Source organism: Oryctolagus cuniculus, chromosome 6, assembly GCF_964237555.1.
Source record: "Oryctolagus cuniculus chromosome 6, mOryCun1.1, whole genome shotgun sequence".
Taxonomy (NCBI): domain Eukaryota; kingdom Metazoa; phylum Chordata; class Mammalia; order Lagomorpha; family Leporidae; genus Oryctolagus; species Oryctolagus cuniculus.
This window is the reverse complement of record NC_091437.1, coordinates 13155667-13169465: the sequence shown is the minus strand read 5'-3', so window position 1 is coordinate 13169465 and position 13799 is coordinate 13155667. Positions and strand designations below refer to the sequence as shown.

The following is a 13799-nucleotide window of genomic DNA, read 5'->3' as shown; positions in this document are numbered from 1 at the left end:
GGGGGGGGGCACAAAAAATCTGTATTTAAAACCAGTATCTATCATGAGACCTTACTTAGCTGCACTGAGAGCAACTTAAAAAGATAGACATGATTTTGTGGACATGATCTGGCCATCAATTTCACCACTTGAAATGAAGTTATGTAATGTATCACTAGTAAAGAAAATGAACAGAAAGCATGTCTTAGCCCTCAATTACACAAACACTTCAAGTTCATTGTTAAAATTATATCTCGTAACTCAGATATGAGGCAGGCAGTAGCAGAAAAGAATACTATAACCAACCATTTACTACACTCTAAGAACAAATCAGTTGCACCTTCCTCAGGTCCCGTAATAGCAGGGAATTCCAAATATTTACAGTTTCTAAATTTCAGCTTTGAGAAGGGAGCTAGATAAAGCATGTAACAGCTTACCACTATGTCTCTGAAAGTTCTCTCTCCTCATATCTACCTGCCATCCCCTCTTCTCTGAGTACTGTCATAGGCTCCCCAAAGTCACTTCATTACACGCTTGATCTTACACACTGAAAATCCCAAGTATGGGACTGAAGTGTTCAGCCTAGTGGTTAAAACACCCACATCCCATACAAAGTACCTGAGTTCTGTTGTTGGCTCCAGCCCCTGACTCTGGCTCTACACCAATGCAGACCCTGGGAGGCAGCAGTGATGGCCCAAGTAACTGGCTTTCTGCAACCCACACAGCAGACTCAGACTGAATTCCCAGCTCCTGGTAACAGCTCCAGACCAGCCTGGCTGATGCGCTCTCTCTCACCCTCGTTCTTTGACTGTCCCTTTACTTCTCTCTCTTTTCTATCTCTGTTCTCTATCTCTCTGACTCTCATATAAATTGAAAAAACATTTTTTGATTAAAAAGAAAAGGCAATGACTCCTGTGTATGGGTCTTTCCAGCAGATGGGCACAAAGGGAATACTCTCTGATAGCTGAAGGTACTGGAACTACGTTGTCTGAATTCCTACAACTACAGAGACAAATACATACCCCAAAAGTGCCACTTTCAAAGAAATGACATCATGAACAGCCAACATTCAAACACACACTAACAAGTAATATCACATAAGCCAACTGCTTTGGAAAAGACAGAGGGAGGGAGGGGAGAGAGGGAGGCAGAAAGAGAGAGAGAGAGAGAAAGAAAGGAGAAAAGAAGACAGAAGTCTACAAAAAAGAAAAAAAAAAAGAAAAAGAAAAAAGATCATTGGTGGTTTAAGACTTCGAAGTCGAGGAGAAAAAAAGACCCAACTATGCACTCTGCTGCTTGCAGAAGAAATCCTCAACAGGATATTTAAGCTCTAGAAAACTGTTTCCTGCTCTCAAAAATGGGGTTACACCACCACAGCATAGAGCTGTCTCAAATGTATCATTTACGGTCTTTATCCAAAGTAGGCACTTAAATTGTAACAGGCAGTATTGTTATGGGGAAGTTCAAGGTAATACAAATTCAGTTATAATGTTAAGTCCTTCTTGAATGCTAAGAGGAGAATAATTAGTTTAAAAAAAAAAATCAAACAGCCTTCCCTGTAACATGATTGTATATACAAGTGGAAGCTGGTGGTGTGCTGAGAGGAGTTTGGCACTGTGGTTAAGATCCTGCTTGGGATGCCCACAAATGTCGTATCAATGGGCTTGAGTTCAAGTCCCAGCTACACTGGAGATTCTAGTTTTCTGCTAATGTGCACCCAGGGAGGCAGCAGGATGGCAAGCAGTTGGGCCTCTGCCACCCACACTGAAATTGGGCCCTGGAATGTGGCTTCCAGGCTGGCCTAGCCCCAGCTCCTATGGACAAATGAGAAGTGAGACAATGAAAGGAAGATCTCTCTCTCTCCCTCTCTCTCTATTTCTCTCGCCCTAACTCCTCGCCCCACCCTCTTCCAACCCCCCCCCCCCCACCTTTCAAGTAAAGTAAATAAAATCTTAAAACAAAGTAATGGCATCAGAGTGACATTTTTCTAAGCACTTCCTTTGAAAATGATTACGTTTAGGGCTACATTGCTTTAGGGTCACCTGATATTTAAGATGACCAAAAAACAGGCATATATTTATCTTCAACTATGGGACTTTCTCATTTTATATCATTGTTGTAGTTAATTTTTTTTCATGGGCAGATTCTTCACATTTCACTTTTATCCATAATAAACCTGACTTTCAAACATTTTAACAGTAATACAATTATCAAGCAACCTGTATTTTGCTATTTAATATTTCACCATTCCTCTACTTCGTGGGATACATCCTTTTGGGAAGACCTCAAATGCTAAGCAGCCATTTGTCTCATTTTGAGAAAAATCTGAACCAATAAAAGATACCAGAATAATGGTCTCTCCCCAGCCTGCAGGGGATCATATGGATCAGAGACACAGAGCAGTAACTGGAGAGCTTCCTATTCCTCCCTGAGTCACACTTTTACAGTCTGAATTTATTTCATTCAGAACCAATTACCACATTACCAGACACACCCACATTCACAGACAACCAGAGAAACAGAACACCACCATGCACAAACTGTTCTGGATTAGACACTTCCTTGCATTGCTCTGGTACCATGAGTGACATCAAGTCGGCCCTCTCGCGTTAATCGGGTTTCCTTAAACTTACCATCCATATTTGCCTACCTACTACCAGCGCAGAGGCCACATGCTGGGACCTTCACACCCTAAACTGACTCATGCACACACACAGATGTTCTGGACTTCCACGGGTCATCTCCACCTACTTCCCCAGCTTCCTCTTCCAAAGACCTCCTGGCCCAGGAGCCTACGTCCACCTCAACAGGCCCCACCACACGCAGTCGTGCGCCTTGCTCATCCTGGTCTCATTACCTAGAAGACTAACCCTCCCAAGCCCCCGCTTTGCCTATTTAACTATTTCAAGACCCTAAAAGGGGGTTACCAACTCCACACATGTTCATAAACCTCCAACAGAAAGTGCCCCCATACTCACTCACACACACACACACTCACCGCGCTTCGATGCACCTCTAATAAAACCCGCAGGAATGCTGTGTTGCCATACTCTGGGCATTATCTGCTTCTTCCTTGCAGGCAGCTACCTGGTCTCACTCATCTTCGTATTCTATGCACTCTTCCATCCTCACCACATCATAAAAGTCCCTTACATACAGCAAAGGCCTTACTGGATGAAACTACTCCTTGATTCTAACACCAACCTGTTATTTTGAAGCAAGCAATAAATGACTTTCATGTGTTGGAGACTCGGTTAATATTATTGTTTGCAAGTCTAATGGTGAAAATATCAATAATTACATAATGCATTAATTCTTAAGTTCATGAGTGGCAGAAGAGGCCAATGAGAGCAATATATCAGTAAAGATAATCATCCCTCAATATCATGCCAAAAGTCTTATACATATCAACACTGAAATTAATCTTAATGTCCTTAAGTCTAATAAGAACTACTACCTGATGCCTCTTCAGAAATGCAAGCCCACTTAAAGCTAACTGTCTACCCCTTCTGTCACAATTCATGCCAAAGTCACCCAAAGTATTTGATAACATCATTCTTCCAATGCCTGGAAACTTAATTTTCATCTTTCTTGCAACCATAAAGGCTTACATACAAAATCTGAAGACAACTTACATTAGCTCAGGATACAGCTAGAGTACACTACGAAAATCAATGTAACAAATAAAGTACATCTTAAAAAAAAAAACTGTATTAAGAATGTCGCAAACCAGATCTGATTTTTTGGTGGAACACCTTTCCTTACACTGGCCTCACCTCTTTCTAATCCTCAATTACTCATCACCTTTGTGATACCCGTCCCACTAGCTACGGGAAAAGCCCAGAGTCTTCAGAGAAACCCGGAGAACTTTTTAAAACCCCAATGTTCATTTCAAAAAGTGGCAGATACAGCGCAACCACTCTTCCTGCCTGTGGCCACAATCACAAAAGAAACACAACTGGGGACTCGTTTTGCTCCCGTATGGCAGACAGGCAGGTTTTCACTTGCCCAGCTTTCCAGGGGACGTTCCGACAGCATCCGAACCCCCGGGCTGCAAAGGCGGCCTGGGTCGGCAGCGCCTGGCCACCGAGCACAGCCCGGGTGCCCACGCCTCCGCCCGCGCGGCCTCGGCGGCGGTCGCCGAGTCTCCCTCTCCCTCTCCCACCCTCCAACTTTCGCCCCCTGCCCCACACGGGCCTGCCCTCCAGGGCGCCGCGGGCCGGGGGGCCCACACACGGCCGTGCTGCGTCCCCTCCCCGCGTGCGGGGGCAGCCGTGGACGTGCGGCCCCCTTCGGCTGACCACCGCCTTGGCGAAGTTCGCAGCTCGATCAGAAAGAAGCTCCATTACCTAGGTACATCCCAGCCCCCTCCCGAAACAACAATAACAAAAAAAAAAAAAAAAAAAAAAAAAAAAAACCACCTCCACGGGAAGTTCGCCCGTGAACCGCAGGCGGGCCCGGCGGGTCCTCCCCAAGCCCAGCTCCGCAGGTAGCCGCGCAGCCCCCTCGACCCCGGCCCAGCTCGGCCGCCCCCACGCGTCCCCACGCGCGCCGCGCCGCTCGGGCAACTTTTGCAGCCGCGGCCCGGCCCGCCGCCCGCTCCGGAGCCCCCCGGGCCCGCGACCCCCGCCCGCAGGCCCCCCGCCGACCCCAGCCCACCCAGCCGCACCCGCGAGGCAGGGGGCCGGGGCCGGCCGAGCGAGCGAGCGCCGGCGCCCAGGGGGCTTTACCTCCGCGGGCTGGGTCCCGGCGCGGGCGGCGCCCCCGGCCGCCGGCCTCTCGCTCGCTCGCTCGGTCAGCGGCGGCGGCGGCGGGGGCAGCGGCCGCTCATCGCAGCCGCCGGCGGCCGGAGGAGGCGAGCGAGCCACGCAGGGAGGGAGCGAGCGAGCGAGCGAGCGAGGCAGGGGAAGGCGCGCGAGAGGGAGGGGACGCAGCGCCGCTCGGACCCTGGGCCCGCGCTCCTGCCGCTGCCGCCGCCGCCTACCGCCGCCGCTGGCCGGAGAGTCGCCGCCCGGGCCGCTGCTGTCGCCACCGATGCAGCCGGCAATGAATGCACAGCGGCGCCTCGCTTATCCGGAGGTCAAACATCCTTCGGCCTCGGGCATCCGGATCGGCGCCGGACCCGGAAGTGAACGCATGGAAAAAAAAAAATAAAAAAAGGAAAGCGTCTCTTCAGCGGCCGCCGCGGCCCCCAGGCAGCCCGCAGCCACGGAAAGAGCCGAGTCCAGCCGAAGATTACACCGGCCCGCCCGATTGGTCGGATCGCTGACCGGAAGGTAGGCGGCGCGCTCATTGGCTGCCGAGGCCAGGCGAGGCCGGGCCACGCCCCCCTCGCCACCTTCGCGCGGGCCGTGAGGAGACCCGGGAGCTGACGCGGGGACGGGCGTGTTTCTCTGAGGGAGGCCGTGGGAGGCGACGCTTAAGGGGGCTTCCCGGAGGGAAGTGGGAGAACACGAGCCCGCGGTTTAGGGGCGCTGCTGGCGGTTGAGTGAGCCGAGAGCCCTGCGGGCGCCGTGTGCGTGCGGGGCGGCGCGCGGCCTTGGGGGTGCCACGGCCGGTCCTGGAGTGGGTCGGAGGGTGACATCACCGGGTTCGCGTCCCCGCCACACACTCACGCGCAGACACCCGCGGCCGCAGCGGAGGCTGGCGTGTGCGCCCCGGGTGGCGTTCGTGAGCTCAGGTAATCCCCGCAGTGCACCTTGGCGTCGGCTTCGCCTCAGTTTCTCCGGCCGGCGTCCCGAAGCCCCGAGCGCCCAGCCCCCGCAGCCCCTGCCTCCCGCGCGTGCGGGCCGCGAACCGTGCCCGTGCAGGCGTTGCCAAGGTCTCTGAGCTCTGAGTGCCACGTAGGGTTCCAGACCTTTCGCAGAAGTTCGGCGTTAAGGCGTGCGAGGAGAAAAATCGCACTCCAGAACCAGGCTTTCCTATGCTCTTGTTGGCGCTCAGTGCGTCCGGAAACCTGGGTCTTGTCTGAGAGTCCAGCCAGAAACGCAATGGGAAACGCAATGAAAAAAGATAATTTCACTCTGGAGCAAAGCAGACCTGAAATGCAGTCCAGGGGGTCTTTTGAAAGTTCATACAGATGCATATTATGGAAAAACTAAGCACGGACTTCCAAAAAATAATTTGCACCGAAATGAACTTATCTTTTAATTCCGTATTCGAGATATGTTGAGTTACCCTTGTATCTCCTTCAAAACTCCAAGACTCCAGGGAAGCAAAAGGAACGTTCAAACCAGTGAGGGTTTATCTCATCCACACTGGTGCTGGGATTAGCATGTTACCTTCAGAGTGGCGGCCAGAATGGGAAATTGCTGGATTGGTTTTGTTTTGTAGTTAACACTGCCTTCTTAACTTTTGTCCTCACACTCTTTTCCAAACCAGAGGTAGACAAGTTACTGGTATGTGACAAAAATAAATGTATGTTTTTAAAATTGACATTAAAAAAGGGAAGTGACAAGTATCACTTGTTCCTGCTTACCGTACACACCATCACTCTGTAAGAGACTCATAAAGCAGCTAAGACCTGGGATGCGTGTATAGACATGGGAATAATCCTGCAGTTTCTGATTCATCCCTGGATGCAATACTGGACAAGAAGTCAAGTTACCCTTGTATCCCTTTGTCTGGAATACATGAAACTCTAAATATTGGCAGATACATGAGCATCTAAATATTTTCCTCAACATTTTATGTTCGCTGGCTCAAAAAACTGATTAGTTTAGATGAAGGACAACCTTCCTATTATGTTTTATATTTATTTATTTATTTGACTGGTAGAGTTATAGACAGAGAGATAGACAGACAGAAAGGTCTTCTTTTCTTTGGTTCAGCCCCCAAATGGCCGCTGCAGCCGGCACTGCACTGATCTGAAGCCAGGAGCCAGGTGCTTCTTCCTGGTCTCCCATGTGGGTGCAGGGCCCAAGCACTTGGGCCATCCTCCACTGCACTCCCGGGCCACAGCAGAGAGCTGGACTGGAAGAGGAGCAACTGGGACTAGTACCCAGCGCCCATATGGGATGCCGGAGCCGCAGGTGGAGAATTAACCAAGTGAGCCGTGGCACCAGCCCCTATTATGTTTTGGTAAATGGTAAACAAACACGAAAATAATTATATAATCAAGTAACATTTTTACATAGGGATGTGGATAAATGTTTACATTTTTAACACTTTAGTAAAGATTTTTTTGATGTTATTAAAATTTGGCCTAGCAGCTCCTGTAGGTCAAAATTCCTAAGTAACCTAGGTAAGAAGTGATGAAATTTTCAGGTCATTCTACTAACTTGTAAGGAAAGGGTGACAGTATGAGGACAACTGACGTTAATGACAGACTAGCCAAACCACAGGCATCTGGACCAAAACTTTGTTTTATGGTATGATTTCTCAACGTAAGCTGACAACATACTTTTCCCATGTGCCGCACTACAAATTGAATACAGTTTATTTGTTATGTCACCCTGTATTTCCTAGCTCTGCCATTCCTCAGGTGTCTGTAGTCTGAATATTTTTCATTATGATTGTAGCATAAATCTCTGTGTTAACGCTGTCAGTTTTTTGTAGTCCAGTGGAAACTTGGATTTATCAAATTTTCTTTTGACAAAAGCTTTCTTTTCATGTCCTACAAATGCTTTGTTTGGGGGAGAGAATGGTATGTGGATTATGTGGAAAATAAAACTTGCCTTGCTCCCTTCTCCATAAGCAGTAAGTCTTCAAGTGAATGAAAGAAGGCAATGGAATAGTTTGATTAGGTTTTTTTTTTTTTTTTTTAAGATTTATTTTGTTTGAAAGGTAGAGTTACAGAGAGAGGGGGGTAGAGATCATCTATCTGCTGGTTCACTCTCCAGAAAGGCCACAACAGCCAGAGCTGGACCAGGCTGAAGCAAGGAGCCAGGAGCTTCAGCTGGGTCTCCCACGTGGGTACAGGGTCCCAAGCACTTGGGCCATCTTTCACTGCTTTCCCCAGTGCATTAGCAGGGAGTTGGATCAGAAGTGGAGCAGCTGGGACTTGAACTGGTATCCATATGGGATGCCGGCGTCATTGGCAATGGCTTAACCCGTTATGCCACAATGCTGCCCTCTGATTAGAGTTTTAAAGAGGAAATGATGAAACTAAGGAATTTACTAAAATTTTTCAAAATAAAGAGATGACACATTCACTTTCCTCTTCCAGATGATTTAACTATAATAGTAAACCTCGTGTGTTGATTCACTGGTTGACAGAGGAAAACGCCTGAGACATCTCCAAACTATACTTACTTCTTTTTCAATTTCTCAGTAAGGTCAGGTACCTCGGGGAAAGATGTTATTAAGGAAAAGTAAATGATCAAGCAGAAAGACAAAGGATGCAAAAAGAGGCATTTTAAGAGTAGTCAGGGGCTGAGAGAAGAGCAATAGTATTTACTAAGAAAGGAAAATAACCTCTTCTGTAGTTCAGCCTGGAGTCAAAGGAAAGGCTGGGAAGGATTCTGGGAGAGAGCCAGTCTCTCTCTCTCTCTTTTTTTTTTTTTTTTTTTTTTTTTTTTTTGACAGGCAGAGTGGACAGTGAGAGAGAGACAGAAAGGTCTTCCTTTTGCCGTTGGTTCACCCTCCAGTGGCCGCCGCGGTGATCCGAAGTCAGGAGCCAGGTGCTTCTCCTGGTCTCCCATGTGGGTGCAGGACCCAAGCACTTGGGCCATCCTCCACTGCCTTCCCGGGCCACAGCAGAGAGCTGGCCTGGAAGAGGGGCAACCGGGACAGAATCCGGCGCCCTGACCTGGACTAGAACCCCGTGTGCCGGCGCTGCAAGGTGGAGGATTAGCCTAGTGAGCCGCGGCGCCAGCCAGAAGGCCAGTCTCACAGCAGCTAGAACAGGTTTTCCTGCAGATGTTTATGCAACGAGCAAGTGCCACGACCCTGATTTATACATCCTTGGAAGGATGGCTAAAGGATGTTGTAGGTAGAAGAGTGCTCCCCAAATCACAAGCCTTTTCTGAGAACTTTCATTTTCCAATAAACACATTCAGAAACGCTTAGTAAAGTGGCGCTCTAGGACCCCTTGTCTGAAGTTACATGGCTTCAACAACGGGAATTTATTTTCTCACAGTTCTGAAAGCTGGAAGGCTGAGATCAGGGTGCCAGCATGGTCATAACCTGGTGAAGAGCTCTCTTCCTGCCTTCTCTCTCTGTCCTCACGTGACCTCTGCTCAGCATGAGGGCATGGACAATGAACGATTCCTCTTTTTCTCATCTTCACCCCACCATAGGGGTCCCATCCTCCCAACCTCATCTCTACCTAATTACCTACTAAACGGCCTGGTCCCAAACACCATCCCATTAAGGACTTCAACATGAGTTTGGGGAAGACAAAATTCAGTCCATAGCTCTCCACAAAGGAATACTTTCCCTGTAGAGAATATATTCTCTGTAATTGAAAGAGTAACTAAAGTTGGGATATTACTGGGGGAAGACAACTTACAGACCGCAATGTTAAAATGTCACAGAGCAAAAGAATACATTTTTCAGAGAAAGGACTTCAATAAAGAAAACTCTACAGAGACAAGCTATAACCATAAAAGTCTAAGAACATCTTGCCAAAAAAGAGTGGCTAAATCTCTAGCTAGACAATTTAATATTTGGTTTTTTCCATTAGCAGACCTGAATTTTGCCAGCTTTTAAGCAAGTTTGGCTATCCAAACAATGTTGCTTGTGATAAATGCAGGAGTTAGCTGAAGCTGTGATCGTGTGCGTGTGATGGTTTCAAGAGTAGCTTGCATCTGGGTCATACATAAATGCGAGGTTTGAGGATGACCAAGGTGATTAGTCCCTGTTCCGTCCCAACACCCTGTCTTCTTTCGCTCCTGGTAAATGCACCTGTGTCTCCCTCAGAAGTTCATCTCAGCTCATGAACCAAACCTAAGCAAGACACAGTGTCTATCAGCCCCCTCATAGGAATCCTGCAGTCCTTTGGCTGAAGGTGTCGATGGCCAAGTACAAGCGCTGGCTGCAAGGTGGACTGCAACTGTTCAGATGTGTTCCCAGTCCCAAGTGCTGGGCATCTCTTTGACTTTCTTTTCCTGATTGAAACTGTAGCCTGGCCTAACCCTGTTCAGTGTAGAGAAAGTATAAAGTTGGTTTGGAAAATTTCTGACTAGTCAGCGCAGACTGGATTGCAGCTCTGGATAGGCACCTACTGTGATGAATTCCCCTCAAACTATCAACTTCAAGCATCCCCTACCCCCATGCCACCCCACCCCCGACCAGACTTGCTGGATTACTGTGTGCCTCTGCAGCACAGGACGGCGCTGGTGCCAAAGCTCGTCTAAGCCATGTCTGAACTTCATGTGCCCTCTGGACGCTGAACAAAGAACCACCTTGTTGGGGTCAGTCTCTTTGTCTAAATATGTTTCTTTAGTCTCTGTCACGCTTGATCAAGCTCCGTCTTAACTTCATCCCTGTCTCCAGCAAGCAGGACTGCGAAATTCCTGGCGTGTCTTCAGCCTCCCACTGGTTCCCGTTCTGGTATTGATGCCATTTCTGACTGCACAAGGTCACAAGGTCAACAGAAGTTAAAACTGACAAAAAAGAAGAATTGAGTTAGAGCTTTCACTTCATTTGGTTCTCTCTCTGCTTCTACTCTGGTTAAGACGATGGTTTCCGTCTGTATTCCTGCCTGCTACAAACTGTTTGGTAGTCTGGACCTCAGCACAGATGCACAATGTAGTAATACTTCTATCAGCAGAGGGTAGTCGGCCTGGTAAAGATTCCAGTCAGAATGCTCTCATCTCAGAGTGGGTACTGTGGCACGGCAGTTTAAGCCACCACTTGGGATACCCACTCTGGTTTGAATCCTGCCTCTTCTGTTTCCCATCCAGTCTTCCTGCTGATGCGCAGCCTTGGAGGCCCTAAGTGATGGCCCAGGTACCTAGGTCCCTGTCACCCACACGGGCATTGCTTTACCTCTTCTCTGAAGGCATTCAGATTTCCTTTGGATCCCATCCTTTTCCCTGACTGGGAGCTCTGCCTTCCTGCAGGTATGACATCACAGAGCAAGAGCGAGGGCCACATTGCCTGTACAATGCAGTTGGATGCTGTCTTCCCAGCAATGAATTCTCAGCAGAGGGAGAAGAGCAGCACCCTGAGTACGCAGCTCCTGCCACAGAACTGTGGCTGTGTTCTGACTTCCCATTCTGGGTTCTGCCTAGACCAGGTTGTCTAGCTGCCATCACCTCTGGAAGATACCGCCCACTGCTCCCCTCCCAGGTCCCTCTCACTAAATTCTGTTTTGCCAACTTTGATTCTCGCTTTCAGTTCAGCTCACTCTGTCCCTTCGTCTTGTGGTCTGGTGCTAGGTCCGCATGAACACTTGAATTCAAAGCCATGGTTCGCAGCCAGGGATCACAGCAGGCTCACAGCCGCAGTCCCGTGGGGGAGGCGCTCAGCAGGGAGTGTCGCCCCAGCTGTTCCAATGTCCATGTCCTTCCTGGAGCATCCTCTTGAGCTTCCACGGCTCAACTCAGCTTTCCATCGCGGGCTTCACCCGGACATAATCTCTGACCGTCTCACTCTTGTGAGGCTTCCTGACTTCAGGCGTGTGTTCTAAGTAACAGAGCTGGTCACACCCTGTGCAGGAGCCACATTTCAGGGCCGCTGTCTCCTGTCACCAGGCAGTCCTACCTCTGCTCCTTGCTGAAACCCTGCCAACAGCAGACCAAACCCTTTGGACTATGAACTTGTGCCTTCTATTCTGCTAACTTGGGTGACCTGAGCTAACTGAGAACAAATTTCAATCAAATACAAATGCTTGCTGCTTTTTAGACCTTTTGCTTTAACACATCTTAGTGGATATTTATCAGTTTATCTTCATAATAAAAGCCAATATGATCCTGTATCCCATTTCCTTTATATATAGCTTGCCTATACTCATCTGATCTTCTTCACTCATGTTGGTAATGAGAAGTCAACTTGGTCTCTTTGCAGTGGAATAAATTCTGTGTTATACGGTTATAATAGCAGTTGAGGTACTTGGTGAGAGGGCTATACTTGTTTCAACAAGCTGCCTAGTGTGCTCAGTACTGTTTTTGGAGTATTAAAGAGAATCCAGTTGTAGAGTGTTTGGGGCTCAAACTAAAGGTGCAGTCCCCGGCTTCCTGTTACCTACCTTTAAACCCGACATGAACATCTCAGTGGAAATCCGATGGTGTGGAACAGGCTGCTCCACAGAGTCACTGTCAAGGTTGCACAAAAGAAGCTGACTTGAGAATTCATTTCCAGACATCAGAAAGCCCAACTGTGAATAATGAAATGATTGTAAGTGTTATTTCTTACTAAACTCAACAAGCTAACGCATTGACCAAAGTCATAAAACATTTCTGTGGCACATACCAGGATGATGATTGGTAAATAAGGGAAAAGTAAGAATTTCATCCTGTACATATAAATTTTCCAAAAGATCATAATTAGGAGTGATTTTGAAACAGTAATTCGCATATCTTTAGTGGAGGATATTGTAAGAATAAATAAAAGTAAAAAAAAAAAGAGTATTGACTTTTCATGTTGTTGGTGTTAGTGTTGACACTGTTTTTCTGAGACTGTTGTATTTCTAATGCGAGATCTAGCAAATTGTGTATTGTCTATTCTAATTCTGCTCTCTCTATTGAAACAGATGGAAAGAGAGAAACCAGCTAAACAGTGTAAGAGTCCTGCGTTTGAATTGGAAGAATCATCATGCATCCACAGGTATGTTATGCAGATATGTCCCAGCCCAGTCCACTGAAGAGGCCCAGAGGCAAGCCCAGCTCACCTGGGAGGAGTCTCTTTAGCCCTCACGGTGCAGACTGCAAAGAAACGAGTGTAACATGGCAGTGTGTAAGTTTCCTGTTGTGGCTGAGACCAGTCAGTACTAACATGGTGCCTTGAGGATGAGTTACTGTCTCATCGATCTCAAGGTCAGAGGTCCAAAGAGGTTATCCCTGGCCTCATATCCGGGCATCGGTAGGGCTGTGTGCCGTCTGGGGACTCTGGGGGAGAATGCATCTGCTTGCACTCCCCAGGTTCCTGAGGCTTTCTGCCTTCCCTGTTCCATCTTCAAAGGCAGCATCACAGGCCCCGGATCCTGCTTCCATCATCCCATCCCCTCCCGCCTCCCTCTTTGATTTCTGAGGACTCTTGTGATTACACGGAGCTCACCAAGATAATCCAGGATAATCTCCCTGTCTGAAAATCTTTAATTTTAACTTGATGTAAAGTCCCCTTTGCTGTGTGAGATAATGTAGTCAGTTTCTGGGGATTACTGTGTGGGCATCTTTGAGGAGCCATTATTCTGCCTATCAGAAGCTCTAAGTCAAATAGAAGGCTTTTGGATCTTTAAAAAAGAGGTAGAATCTAACCCCTGTTGCTGACACAAGGACCTGATACCGACAAATGCCACATGTGGCTTTTAGAATAATTTTATCAGCATTTCCTGGAAGGCTCACGTAATGATAAATGGACTAAAACGCATGTAAGAGCTGCTGAGTGCCTGACTCAAAAATGTCAGGCGTTTTTCTAGGTAACGTCTCTGTTAATTTTCCTAGGGAGATATCGTTGTCCCCTTTCCCTAGGTGAGGAAAGTTGAGACTCAAGTGCTCAGATCGCTCAGCTAGGAAGTGACAGAGCTAAGATTTATATACAAATATGTCCAACTCCAATGCCACGCATTTACACTGCCTTTCATGATGTGAACGGGAGACCCACTGGCAGGCCGCAGCTACCTACAGCAAGGCCACACCTCCGGGTGAACCTGTTTAGGTAAAGGAAGGAGGAGGACAGGAAGGAGAATTGGAAGAAGAGGGGGGAGGGATCCTAAA

General features: G+C 48.0%; 1 protein-coding gene across 17 annotated transcripts in view; it reads right to left on the bottom strand.

The window, feature by feature from the left end:
* Positions 1-5099, bottom strand: part of CSNK1G3 (casein kinase 1 gamma 3) — a 133345-nt gene extending 128246 nt beyond the window's left edge. For 9 of the 17 annotated variants that reach the window (XM_051843354.2, XM_051843350.2, XM_070076050.1 and 6 more), the window contains exon 1: positions 4964-5099. The gene's annotated coding sequence lies outside the window, so the exon portion shown is untranslated. Of the gene's footprint in view, positions 1-2977; positions 4134-4400; positions 4465-4709; positions 4851-4963 lie in introns of those variants that run through there. The other 8 variants (XM_051843355.2, XM_070076053.1, XM_070076056.1 and 5 more) reach the window with 4 other exon arrangements.
* Positions 5100-13799: the final 8700 nt, after the last annotated feature.